A 14707-nucleotide genomic window follows, 5' to 3' on the forward strand; every position below is an offset into this window, starting at 1 on the left:
GAGCTGCTTATTCACAGGGATGGTATTTCACAGGCCTGTCAGCTTTCTGAGAAAGAGTTAAGAGGGCAAAATACAGTATTGTGACTATTGCTTCCTCCAGCCCTGGGACAAGGAAGAGGAGGGGAAGAACAAAACCCAGCCATGAAAAGGCATTTCCCTGATAACAAACATGATTGCATGAATTATGCACAAAATTTGTTCATATTGTCCAGACTTCAGATACTGTTTGTACAATGCATACCGGATAAGCCACCTCTCCCCCTCATCTCCCCCTTGAACACACACATGTCAACAGGTCTGGAGTAAAGGGAAACAGAAAATCCCAGCGAGAGATCTGCTGTGAGCCCCATCTTTGCAACTGCATTTTGGAGAGCACGGCACGGCACCCCGACCTGACGTTCCTCCTGGCTTTGTCCCAGACTCGGACAAGTGGTGTTACTCAGCCTCAGTTGTTCTGCCTGTGAAATGGAGATAATGCTTTCATACATGAGGCACTTGGATGTTCGATGCATACGTGATGCACTTTGATGGAAAACTCAGAAGGGAGTTACTAGGAATAAAGCACTGCAGTAAAGTACGCGTAAGGGACTGGTTTAGCGCTTCTTGGTGCGTCTGTGTTCATAAACTCTTTGATCAGAGATTGTTCAGCAGAGCAGAGCTGCTCTCCCCTGACACTGGTGACAAGCAAGCCTAGGCACGGCTACCTCTTGACCCCCAAGGAAGCTGAAGCATCCCTGCCACACAGCAAGGAGGCATTTCTTTGATAAAATCATCACTGTCTCCAAGGGAGCACTGGCTCCTCTGGCAAATCTAAAGCAGGACCACAGCTGTGGCTTCAGCACAGCTTACACCCAGCTGTGCAGTGCAGCTGGAGACATTTAACCCACCAACCCCAAAAGATGTCCAGAAAAATTCATAATCAACCAAGGACACCTAGGTGGCAGAAATTAGACACCTTTTTCTTTCCCTGTGCTGATACTTGACACCTGCTATCTGAGAAACCACAGCTGGCAGCTATTGAGCTTTAAGTACACTGCTGCGAAATAGCTTATAAATTACCTTGCATCAAGAGAGGTGCTGGGAAAAGAGGACTTTATTCACCATGCAGTCCCCGAGGACAGACCCAAGGCTGGCGACAACACAATGCACCGGAGCACGGAGCAGAACAGACCCTTATTTTCCTGGTTGCCTTGAAGTATGATACAAAGGGAAAATTTAACACTTCTTCAGTTTCATAGCTGCTTTATTCAAGTTTTGGGAAGTCTCAGTTTCATTCAAACCTGTGTAAACAGGTCACTGGCTTTGGATAACATTAAATCATAAAAGTTTGCGGCCAGAAAGCTGCGATTCTCTAATCCACTCTCCTGCTACACAGACCAGCTATAATCATCATTCAAGAGACATTTCTCTAACTGTCCTTAAGGACCTCCAGAAACAGAGTCCACCACCCCTCCAGGCAATCCAGGTCAGCACGTCCCTTAGAAAGCGCTGCCTCTAGTTTCTTACCCGAGTCCTGACAGACTGGGGTTTATCCGCCCCTCTTCACTGGTGCACCTGAACATCATTTGATTATTCATGGACTTTATTCCCAACAAAACAGAATTTAATGGATGGTGACCTTAGGTGCAAGCAGATTAAATGATTTGCCCAAGGCTAGTCAAAAGGTCCCAGTGGCAAAGCTAGGAGTTTTATCTCCTGAGCCTCAGCCCAGCACTGTCTCCCCAGGTGACATCCAGCTGCAGTTTATTACAAGAGAATATTACAGTGCAGCACGAGGGAAGATCACAGAGCGGCCACCGAACTGGAGGAGAAAAATAAGCAGCAGCTTCTCCTGGCCTCACTCCAAGTGCACCACAGGCAAGTGAAGAACCCCAGCTTCAAATTAAATGGGTCCCCAGCCACTCCATTAAACAGAAATCCTGAAACAGAAATCCTTTGGCTGTGCCAGCCCTGTACAGTGAGTGGTGTTCGTTATCCCCAACACTCCCTACGGCAGCCAGATGTATTTACACAGTAGCCACAGTGCTGTTACCTAAGTAAACCAGGAAATTGTACATTTGTTAAAATTAGGTTCTGAGATGCTGAATCCCCAACTGTGCAGCTATAGATTTCCCTCAGCCAGCAACACTGAAATTAAGAGGACACCACTGCCTGTGTGCACATTTAGGCATGTTTCCCCATCCAAGAGGTGTTTACTGGTTATGATGCTCCACGCCACTCCAGAACGGGATTATCTTTTGAGATTATGAGCAATAACCACCAAGTTACCTACACAACCGCAGGCCATCGTGCTGTCCATCACTGTGCCTTCCTCATCACACCGGGAGGGTAGGGATGGTACGGCACCAAACCGGGGCAGGAGCCATCCCGATGGGAAGTGGAAGAACATGCGAAGGGAGAGATTCGTCTCTGCTACGTGACTGCTTCACTCCAAATCTCAGCTGACACTCACAATGCTGGCAGTCCCACCACAGAAGCAGAAGAAATTATCCTCCAGGCACCACCGTGGGATCACGAGGATTTGGGAAGGCAGAACACAACTGCAAAAAGCCCTTAAATTAACAACAAAACCGAAGCAGACAGGTTGGTGCAGGAGAGAGCCACACAGCACTGAAGAACCCTTCAGGGGCCATTAACCAGCCCTCGTCTGGCCTGTCTCAGTGGAAGGATGTGCTATGAACTGCAATCAACACCAGCTTTGTCAGCGACGAGAAGGAAGTGCCTTTACCTCTCAAAGCCTCTTGGCACAGGGCTGCCTGCCCTTTTAAGTGCATCACTGGGATGCTTGATGGAGTTTTGGAAAGTGTTTTGAGGTGCCTGAAGCCTGGGAAATGTAACCTATCTCCATTGCCTGCCCAGTCTGCTTCACCGAGCGTGACAAGCAGTGGCCATCGCAGAGCTCGCAGCCACGCGGACAGCGGCTGGTTGCTGGTAGGGTCCCAGCATACTGGTCTTGTGCATCGGTGCCTGGGGGGGTCCCAGTGCTGGCAGTCAGGTACCCCCAGCCTCATGTTCTGAGCTCTAGCCAAGGACCCCAAAGGCTGGAGCCATCTCATCTCCGTCCCACCATCAGCTGAACATCACCTCCTCTCCTACAGCATTTGGACATCAACGTCTACTCAAGAAAGTGGCTTCTTCCCACTGATCTGCTCCATGCTCCTCTGCCCTGCTTTTCAATTTCAGAGCTCTGGCAGATCACTGATTAATTCAAGCCTGTTTAATAACCCTTCTGTTTAGATGAAACAAGCTGTCTTGTTTTCTTTATTTTTAACACTAACTCTTGTTTCTCTGCTAAGGATCTTTCTGTCATTTAAAAATTTCTCTTTTTCTCTCCAACAAACTGATAATAGGATGGAGAAAGCATCTGCTTACTTCCATGTCTGACATTAGCCAGGAGTTACAGCATAAGGCTACAGAGGGACTGGACACCTTGATGGCTTAGAGGTCCCAAAAGCCTGAACTTGTCTTGCAAAATCATCAGCTGTGCAAACCCCTGCACAGCTCAGACCGCAGTGCCAAAGCCGGGCACCGTGGGGCCAGCTCCAGACAACATGGGTGAGAGGAAAGGAGACGTGAGAGCTGCAGCACCCAAACTCCTCACGCAGTTCATCTGCAAGAAGGCTCACTGAGCTTCTGCACCCTGTCACGGGTGGGAAACGTGCCTTAGAAAACCTCAAAGCTGTTAGACGGCTGCAAGCTGTGCCCCACGCTGTGCCCCCGGGGCAGCAATTGATTGGCAATGGTCAGGCAGATGCGGAGCCCAGCAGCTGCTCCCACCACCACAGCCTGGCCCCTCACCGGCCCCCAGCTTCACTTGCCATCACCTGCTCTCCCATGGCAAAACCTCTCACCCCGGAGGGTTTTGAGGCATCAGCTGGTTCGCAGTGTGACCGCTGCCCAGCAGAGCCTCCTCCCTCCCCACCCCCTGCCCTGTCCCGGCTGCGACCCCCAAGTGCTGTGCACAAAGAATAACAGACACACAGGGACCCGGCTCCCGATGGGAATGAGTTGGAGCCTCTCAGCTGTCTCCTGCCTCTTTGAATTTCAAAGCTGCACTTGTCTGTTGAGCAACTGAGTCATTTCCTTCCTATATCCAGCCTATCGGACTGGGTCCAGCAGTGCCCGGAAAACAATAAATCCTTCAAGGACTTGTAAGGCCATATTTCACAGGAATGCAGCAAGCCTGCCTGCTTGGAGAGCTCCTCGCACACCCTTTAATTCAACACTCCCCCGTGGAAGCTGTCTTGCCCTGGCCCCAGTCCCATCCCATCCCATCCCAGCAGCGGTTCCCATCCTGGCTGCTCCCACCTCCCAGGGCAGCACTGCAGAAGCCCAAGCGTGGACCAGCACTTGCAACCCACACCTTGAGGACACCACCTCATCACCCCCGACCAGACGCACCACCGAGGGGATGATGGGTTGAGAACTGACGATGAAATTTCCTTGATTCCATAAAACTTACAGAGGATCTAGGAGGGAGAGAAGCTACAGCTGAATTTGTTGCAGGACTTCACCGATACCTTGGCAGACAAGAGAGGCTGCAGCTGCAGAGGAGTTTGCTCTACATAATACAGCGGAGCAAAGCAACGCGTGAGAACCAGTGCAGGTTGTAAGCATATATTCAGCTGGTTCCATTTTATAAGTGTCTCCTTTACAACCACAAATTGGTCTTCCAGATCCACAAAACACTTCTAGCAAGCTCACGAGGATTGTGGGGGGCAAAGACAAAATTCAATGATTCAAGCTACCCGTGGCCTGAAGGCTGCAGAACTTCCACTGAAACCACAGGGTTGAGGTGCCTGGTCAAAAAAAAAACCTCCTGAATTTGAGTTTTCATGCAGCTCTAAGGAAAACTGGTGCATTTTCCAGGATCACTTCAGTGCTGCTTCCATTGTCTTTTTAAGATGCCAGAAGCAAAGCCCAACTGACTCGTGTTAAGATTCATAATACTGTTAATCAAATGATCCCGCACACGTGAGAAATGGCTAAAGCAGATAGTCTGGCAAAGTATCATGTTTATAATGGAAATTTGCAGAAAACGTAACAGGAATTGTCAGGGATGAACAAATGAGTCAATATTTTGCCTTTTCTCAGGTTGAAATTCGCACTGTTTGTGGGAAAACATCTTTTTTTTTTTTTTTTTTTTTTTTTTAATCTTGGAAGGAGAAGGAAATTAAGCCAAAATTCTTTGGTTTTCAGTAGGTCTTTGCAGCTCACGTAAAGGACAGTGTGAGGGCAGGCACCAGCAGGGAAGTTGAGCTGCCCAAGCCCTGTGCCAGCAGGACTCGCACCCAGCCAGACGGTGCCTTTATACTTAAAGGTAAATTAGATATTACATGAAGAATAGGATTGACACATGGCTCATTGCGTACAAGTCTGCAAGGAAGTGAATGGTTAAAAAACAAACCTTATTGCTGATTTCACACTCAGAAGTGAAAAACTGTCTGCAAAGCCAGTCCAGTCCCACCTTACTTGTCACTCCTGAGGTTAAGCCTCCCACTGACCCAGTACCCTGGGCAGGGCTTATTTTTTTACAAACAAGTTATACAACATCCTTGGATGTCCTTAAAAGAGCCTCTGCTTTTGTTTCTGTCTGCGAATTTGTTCTAACACTTCTCAGCTCAGCCCAAGACAAGTTGTGGCCACCTCCACGTCAGAAAATTTATTTGGTGGAACCGATGGAACAGATTTGGCCCTGTCACACAATTTATGCCTTGAAAAGCCACGTTATGCAAGCACTTGTACCGGCACCTTATTATATCCCAGTGGACAAGCAAAGGGGCTCCTGCCTCTTTCTTCCAGTGAACTCTGGAGTGCTTCCCCATGCTCCTTGGTTGCTATGAGATTTTTAAAGGCAGTCTAAACCCCGTTACCACCAAATGGGCCTTTAACACAATTCCTGCTCCATCAGGCTCCTCATCTGCCAGTGGAGCCAAACGCAGGGCTCATCGGTGCTACTGCAATTAACTCCTTGCAAACTGCAGAGGAAACTTTACAACAGCTAGGAGAGAAATAGCCTGTGGTGAAAGTTTTGCTGCTGCATCATATCTCAGCCAAATAGATGACTTACTGTGGATGTTTTTCATCTGGCCCTTCCAGCCTCTGTAACGCAATGGATGATGCCTCCGTCATGTTAAATTGATGTGGAAATACAGAGGGGCAGGCATCAAAGGTCAGGATTTTTAGAAGGTTTAGGACAAACACAGAAGCATTTCTCATGCCAAGCTGGACCTTGAGAAGCTTTTACTCCCAGTTTACTTACTCCAGATTTTAGTAGGAACTTTCCCCACACTCTAAGTACATAAGCAGCATCTTTGGAAAACACTCAATTCACAACACACAGACTTGGGGGAAAAAATGAAGAAAACCCAGCCCTCACCTTGCAACCTTGCCTCGGGCTGCCCTACATCTCCCAGAATCAACGGCTAAATGAAGGAAAGGATTTAAGCATTTTCATTCTTACTTGCACCTTACTCTCAGCATCGACAAGAAAATGAAGACAGCAGAAGAAATGTTTGGGGTGTGCAGCTGGACAGGCAGTTTGTATCTATAGATATTGACAGACCACTGCTCCCCTGCGCTCATGTGAATTTTGATAAAGCACATCTACCGCATCCACACAGTCACTCCTCAAAACCCAGGATAACCGAGATGCCTGGAGCACGCAGACTCACCCCCCGCTGTCCCCTGAACCACACAGAATAACTGGGAACAGCTTGGCAGGAGCAGATTTCTGACTTGAGGTTTGCTGCTGGGACCTCCCTGTGCTCCTACACCAAATCCAAGCTGCAACACCCCAACCACTCTTGGCCCCTCTCGACATCCAGAAGGGCAGGACCTCCCATGTTTTACCTTCAGCACAGATTTAAACCCAGCAAGATGGCAAATCTGCAGCATAAGAATAATGTAGCCAGTCAGGAAACCTACAGGCATGCTCCCTTTTCCTCCCCACCCCACCTCTTCACACTTCCATTAAAGATGAAAAGGAAATTCACAGGCGTTTGTTGTTTTTTTTTTTGTGGTTTGTTTGTGGGTTTTTTGGTTTTGTTTAAATAACATTACAGGCTGTGACATAAACCAGCAAAGACAGGAAATATGATCATGAGGGCAGCGCTCCATCCTCTGCTCCTGTCACTGCGACTTTTGGGGGACTTGGCAAATGAATGAGTAGAGGAGACAGCCTGTGTGTTTTATGGAGTTGAACTGTAACATCCCTGTTAAGCAGCCAACTTACCATTTCTGTGCTCTGACATCAATAAATCTACCCAGCCACAGGGAACAAAGCTCTTCACATGAACTGGCTACACGTGAATCCCTCATATTTGGCTACCTGGGCAAGCAACCAGCCCGCTGTGGTCTGCCGCACTTACTGCTGCTCTTGTCATATTCTCCAAGAGGTGGGAAATAGCCTGTTTCAGTAAAGTGACTTGGGAGGTTTTAACCCTGCTACCGACCCATGCACATTCACTACAACACCTGCTTTTCCAACAGCCAATTCCCAGAATCTCAGCTTCCCACTCCCGGGGGGAAAAACGGCCACTTTGGGCTATAAAGAAAACCTTGACAAGGCAAACTCTAAAAGCCCAGCAATCAAGAAGCAAATAAAAAGCATTCAAAGCCTCATTTCAAGTATTATAATTTATCTTAAAACCTTGGAGCTCAAACTCACTTTTTGGAAGCTCGTTCCCACGTTAACAAAGCAAAGTGGTGTTACACATGAACACCGAGGAAAACCCCCGCACTCCTCCAGATGTCTGCCCTTCTCCTGCTGGATGCCCAGTTTCCTCCGCCACCTCCAGCACACCACGCCGCACACGAGGGATCGCTCTGAGCTCTCTCTTACCGATGACATGAAACTGCTACAGAGGAAAAACTACACATAAATCTCTCTGGGAGGCATCTGTTCCTAGGCTCACTGAGCCTGGAAATAACACGAGAAACTTATTCCACGCTGAGTCAGGGTCTGACGGCGGCTCCTGGACCAGCCGCAGTGGATCTGCTTCCTTCCCGGCGCGCGTCACGGGCAGCAACGCCAGCGAGCAACAGCCCGGCGCTGCCCCAGAGGTTTCCTGTTTTCCCCAGTGCTGTGCGGCTTCCCAAGACACAGCACAGGGAAATGGGGCTCCAGAGCCTGACACCGAGCTGCTGCAGGAATGAAAACCGCTGTTTTTCAAATGCTGTTAAAAGCCAGCCAGGAGCTGAAAGCAAAATAAGCCTTCTCCTTTAACCTTCACTGATATACGCAGGGAATGGCCTCTCCAAGGACTATCACTCCCCCATCCAACCATCCCTTCACTGGGAAAACGGAGTAAGATTTGCCTGTGCATCCCAAGGGCTTCCCCCCACAGCTGTCCCCCACATCCCGGCACTCCCGTTGCTGAGCCCCATCCCTGAGCCGAGGCCACGGCAGGCAGAACCTCTGGTCCAGCTCTCGGGGAGCCCTCCTGGCCCCTCCAAGTCACCATGGAGAGGCAGAGGCCAGGTTGATGCTCAGCTCCTCCCGCTTGCACCCACTCCTCTGAACAGTCTCTTGCTCACACAGATTTTTGCTGGTGTAACTGTTCCCAGAGGCTTCTGCGAGAGCAGCAACACCCTAAACCAGCACCTCCCCTTGCTCCCACCAGCACCAGTGGCCAAGGCTGAGCTGTGAACATGGCTATGGCATTACGTGGCACCGGCGCCCACCGGGACAGCCCACACTGCTCCCCACCAAGCCCCAGCAAAGACTGATCTCACATCCACCTACCACGCTCGGGAGGAGGCTCAGCCTGGGCAGCAGCCAGGAAGGAGACTGCCCTTCCCGTCCCGCTCCCAGCCGCGAGGTGCTGGGCTCCTGCTCCGGCACTGGGCTCCTGCCGCTCTCGTGCACCAGCACCGACCCCTTCGGCAGCTCAGCCCCGGGTCAGCCGGTGGCTCCGTTAATGAGCCCTGAGAAAGGAGCAGTGGTGGCGGGAGGAGGCGAGGTGAGAGGTCAGTGTAATATTTACTCAGACATCACCTTTCACTTTTATGAAGCGAGGAAGTGGTGCCGGAGCAGGAAAAGGGCTGTGAGGGATGTTCCTGCTGGGAAAGCTGCTGTCACACTAAGCACAACACGCACCAGCTCCAGAGAGCCAGGGCCTGGCTGGGGCAGGAGCCCTCCACCGCATCCTTGGACCCCAAAAAATGCACGGGGATGGGGACGGGTGCTGGGCACTTCCCAGCATTGCTGCCATCTGCCCCATCAGAGGGAATGGCCGGAGTAGGCAGGAACTCCGAAGAGCAGAGAGCTTCTCCAGGTCTCCTGCACTTCAGGAGATCCCCAGCCAGACAGGAGCCCATCCCACAATGGGGCCACCCATCCACACGGAGATTTTAAGGAACCCACAGGAGACAAGGTACAGGGTGTAGGGAGCTAACAGAAACACATCTGCTGGATAACATTTCCCCAGGGGACCTCTGCTTCTTGGAAGAGGTATCTCTCCTCTGCCAAGTGGCAAGATGGCACCAAGTGTGGCTCCCAGCACAGAGCTGAGCCAGCACAGCTCCAGGCAGCTGGTAGGGATGGTCCTGGGACAGGGTGCAAGACAGGGCTGGTCCTGGGACAGGGTCGTTGAGGGACAGGGCTGGTCCCACTGCCAGGTACGGAGGAGCAGCCCTCACTGCCTCCCCGGCACAGCGGGGACCCTGGCTGGCAGGGCTCTCCCAGGCTTGCTATCGCTTTGCCTTTGGAGATGATCTGGAATTTTTATTTTTTTTTTTTATAATGTGACTCTGATGCCTTTTATCTCCTGCTCTGAATGTAATTTTAGCCCAGGCAAAGCAGGATTAAATTTTCATAATATGATACATTTATCTCGCTTTTCATTCCCCCCCATCACCACCTCCCAGTTCGATTTCACCCAAACAGAAGCAGCGATTACAGTGAGAAACATGAGATGGGCTCTATCCGATAACGGAGGGGAGGGCACCTCTTTCCCAGCACCCTGTCCCTGGCAGCCCCCTGCCACGCAGCAGCCAGCATCCAGCCTCCAGCTGACAGCATCACTCAAGCCCTCTAAAACGCACAGATGGATGATAAATTCAGACTCAAAACCCAGCAGAGAGCATGCAACAGATTAGGTACATCACAGACATGTGTTGCGCTGGTGTTTGGTAAACTTGTGCCATCCTGATAAAGTACTGCTGGAGCAGCCTCACCCCCAGCCCTGGTGGCTCCCAGCACTTGGGCTCAGACCACAGAGGAGCCCTAAGCCACGCTTTCCTGGGCAAGGAGTGAGGAAGAGGCAGCCACAGTCAGCCCACCTCGGCCAGGAATCTCTGAAAAGCACCAAAACCGCCCTGCCCCCAGCCCCAAGTGCTGTGTTGAGCAAAGCGCCGAGTCGGACTCGCAGCCCCATCGGGGACCAGGGCTCACACACCAGCCAGAGCCTGAGATGCCAGTTGCCGGTTTTACGTTCATTTTTCAGTTGGGCTCCACCAGCCTGATCCGGAGGATCCCCTCTAGTGGGATGAGAAGGAATTTCAAGCCCACATCCCACTCACATCTCCTCCCCAGCTCTCTCTGCACCAGCCGCTGGCTGGCCTTGCTGTCCAGGGTGGGAGGTGGGCTGCAGCCAGGAGCCCCTCACAAATTACTCACCCTGTTTTTGCCAGAGCCATCTGGGACAAAGACAAAACCAGGCTGGAAAGGCAGATGCCGGGGAGGTGGTGCAGACAGGAGGGACCAGAGCAGAGGAAGAAAACAGCAGACATCAAGCATAAATCCCTTCACAGCAGCAAAACATCTACCTTTGATGATAATGTGCCACCTGGACTGTGTGCTCCCCCAGCCAGCCCGGGCGCTTGCTGCAGAAAGCGGGCTGGGGGCATCGTGGCCACCCCGTGATGGTTGGTGCAGCGGCACGTGGGGACCCAGCCCGAGGCACCTGCCCGGTGTGATCGCAGCCCATCTCCCTCGCTGGCACTAAACCACGTAGTAAATACATACATTTTCACCGCAGAGAAAGAATCTGAACAGAAGCCCCGGGTGGCCGCTTCTGCTGCCCAAGGACAGCACGCTGCCCTCAATTCTGCTTTTGTTCCCGCTTTGCTTTTCATCCCGGAGGCTGCCTCTGCACCACTTCTGCAGACAAAGAGCTCGTGGCCCCCTTAGACCAAAACGCCTTCAAGTTTCACACAGCCGAGCCTGCCCTAGCCCTGCACTGTGCCCTGGGAAGGAAGGTGGGCACCAAATTAGCAAAGCTAAAGAGATCACCACAGGATGCTCTTGGTGATAAAGATGCATCAGATCCAGCCATCGGTGTTTGTGGCTCGGCCCCAGGCAGAACTTGGTAGCACCTTTTCCCCCTTGGTTCCCCCTTGCCCTCCCTTTTGCTGTTGTGGCGGTGGCCTCCTAGCCAAGCTGGTTAAGAGATTAACACTCTAAAAACCACATTTACTCTAATTAGCCATGAAATCTTTGTAACTAAGTGAAAAAATGTTTCCCTTGAGGGATTTTTGTCCATTCATCACTGTTTGAATTGCCAGGGAGGGGGGGGGGGGGGGACTGAGAAAAGAGAGGGGAAGAGAGAAAAAACCCTCAGATCTAATGAATTAATAGCAGAATGCCCTGGGGGAGCAGCGGGCTCCTACAAAACACTGGGCACCTCAAAGGGGGCTTTTCACAGGCTCGCCGAGGGGACGCTTCTGAATTATTTCGAGTTAACAGACTGTAACACAACGCGCCACTCCCGGTGCAAGCTGGGCAGCTTGGGCAGCCGCTGCGGCCACCCTCTCCCTGCCTGTGGCCACCTTGTCCCTTCCCTTCCACAGGGATGGGCCGATGGATGCAGTGCCCAGCTGGGCGGGCAGGCGGCTGGGTGCCCCTGCCCTGCAGGCAGCTACTCTGCTGGCAGCATGGCCAGCACCTCCCAGTTACTCCTTTACTGGGAAAAACATTTCAGAGTTAGGTGGGAAGGGGGGGCAGAGAATCTTGCCACAACTTAGGGCTATAAATATTTCATATTGCTGGAATAAGAACGATTATATTCCTGCCAGCACTCTTCTTGTGTATTTTAAATGTGTCACCACCTTCTACTTTCTCCCCCGTTTGTGTTTCTTGTAACAGGCCCATGAAATAAAGATTAGCTGAATAATCAAGAGTGTTTAGAAATGTGAAGGGGCCTGTCTCAGGAGCACTGCATGATCAGGTTCATCTTTTTTTTTTTTTTTTCTTTCTTTTTAAGGATGCCAAACACAGATGGGGGAGCGCAGTTTTCACACGCTGTTAAGAGATGGGCTGGAGCGGGAGCAAGCGCGGTGCCCGAGCGTGCAGGGACGAGGCGAGCAGAGAGCACACGCTTCCCCATCAAAAATGACAGCCTCAACGCCATGCAGAAGAGGGGGGCACCCTCCCCCATTACATATTTATTGTTCAAACTGCAGAGGGGCCAATTAAAACAGCTTGATCACTGCCGTGTTCAAACATACGCGTATGTGCTTGGAGAAGGGGGATGAGAGAAGCAGGTGTATGCTTCCCTGTTGCCGTACAGCAGAGCCCGCTCCTCTGAGAGTCACTGAAACAACCTCAGCTGAACAAAGGTACTTCTGAGACGCAGCCTGGCTCCCGCAGGAAACGGGCAGCACAGCTTGCCACCCTCAGTCTCCTTGCCACATGCCCCGTGCAATTCCTGCATATTAGCTTTTGCTTCCTTCCCTAGCTCTAGTCTTCACACAAGCTGCCTACGGCATGAGACAGTCTGCACCTACATCTGCCCTAGCACTTGGGCAGTTATTCCAAGATGTGCTCTAGACTCCCACATTTAGCTGCCACAGGAGTTCCCAAAGTAAGTTCTGGAAAGCCTGGTAGCAGCAGTTAAATTGGAAATCTTGGGAAGATAGTGCAAATCACATGTTTCTCCAAGACACCGCAGGGTCTGCACAGCAAACCGCTCCAAATGTCATTTCCATTTAGCTGCTTTGCAAGCCAATTTGTCACATACTAATGCAATTTGCTGAAGAGAGTTAAAGAGCACAGGGCAGTAGCAGCCACCTCTTCTCCAGGCTCCCACAGCCAGCCTGGATCTTTCTGCATCCTTCCTGCATCCAGCTGAAGTTCCCCTCTGCTGAGAGGCAGGGCAAGCTCAGGGTTAACACGAAGAACAAGACGGAGCGTGGCAAAAGCACCAGGGAAAGCTGTTTCTATCATGTTGCTGGATATTGTACAGATCTTATGCAGCATCTGTTACCTGTTTCCACTGCACAAACTTGTTATAAGCCGGGGGGAAACTCTGCGATTAATTACATTGAGCAACACTATAAAGACAATGAAGAGTAAATTGGGTTACTTTATCTTCTTGCAACAAGCGCTATAGATATGGTTAGAAGAGTTGAGAAAGACGACTGGTTTGCCAGATAAGCCATTTCACAACGGCAGTCGTACACTCACGTTACTCATTGCTTGCACCAACTTTCTTAAATCAAAGCTATTTTGTCTGGTCCCCTTCACCCCCCGAAAATACCACACTTAAGCTTTGAGGATCCTCAAAGTGACAACAAATGGCAAAAGGACAGCAGTAAAGACAAAAAAAAAAAAAAAAAAAAAAAAAAAAAAGCATTTTAAAGGCTCTAACACCTCTGTGTTACAGGAAAAAAACTAAACATCTGTTCTGAAGATGGCACAGATTTCTTCTGAGGCATCTGTCTTGCAGCTGTAAAGTAGGTCATTTGATTTAACTTTTAGACACCGTATCAATGAAGCCATCCAGAGAAGGAGAGACAAGACCGTCTCCCCAAGTCAGCCAAGATCTGTTAAACACATTCAAGCTCCCAGTGAAGCATCAAGTGCTCAGCAAGTAACAGGGAAACCCTGTCAGCAGTAGGTTTTTACATCATGGTACTCTGCTAACTTCACATCCCCTCACCTCCAAGCCAGCACCTTGAACTGCTGGTCACAGATGTACAGGCTTTTTTCCTCCACCACTTACTATTCACCTCACTTAATATTAACCTATTGACTTTCTGATACCCCTTAGAACAGAGATTAATTGAACATCATTCACTTCACCTCCAGCAACATGAAAGTATTGGCCATAGCTTGAATGGAGACAAAGGCTGTAATGCCTGACCGTGCCGGGTTAAACGGAGGTCACAGCCGGAGAGGGGACAGTGGCATCAGCAACCTCCCTGCGATCCAGGCTCCATCCGAACAGCTGCGGGGCTGGGGAACACTGGGATGAGCACAGGGAAGTTCGGATTTCCCAAAGAGAGCACAAGTGCTTTTGCCTTCCCCGGGGCATCGCCTTTCAAAAAGGGTCTTGAGAGGATTTAGGAAAGTTTTAATAGGGATTTTTTTCCCCCTCAGGATTCAGGGGTGTTTTCAAAAAAGTCCCTCCTTGCCAACAGTTAACTTTTTTACGGTAAATGAGTTTATTCCGGTGCATTGACTGCTCCAGACCGTGACTGAGCGGTAACAAACGACAACAGAATTAACGAGAAAACACACACACGGAGACTGTGTGTCCGCAGGTAGAACAGGACGGGGGGAATGGGGGGTTGGCCAGGGCAGGGATGCTCGCAGGGGTCTCTCCCTGTCTCCCCGGCCGCAGGCAGCCCCCCGGCCGCCGCTCCTGCCCGCGGCGCCGCTTCCCCGGGCACGGCCGGTACCGGCGCACGGCGGGGGGGGCCGGGGCCGCCGCCAGCACCGCCCCGCGGTCTGCAGCCCTCGGTGCCACCCGCGCCTGCGGCC

The 14707-nt window shown here is 51.0% G+C and overlaps 1 protein-coding gene across 2 annotated transcripts in view; it reads right to left on the reverse strand.

Annotated features, from left to right (window-relative positions):
* Positions 1-14707, reverse strand: part of PLXNA2 (plexin A2) — a 509765-nt gene that overhangs the window by 164291 nt on the left and 330767 nt on the right. The gene's annotated exons all lie outside the window — the stretch shown is intronic.

Source organism: Falco punctatus (assembly GCF_963210335.1).
Source record: "Falco punctatus genome assembly, chromosome: 17".
Classification (NCBI taxonomy): Eukaryota; Metazoa; Chordata; class Aves; order Falconiformes; family Falconidae; genus Falco; species Falco punctatus.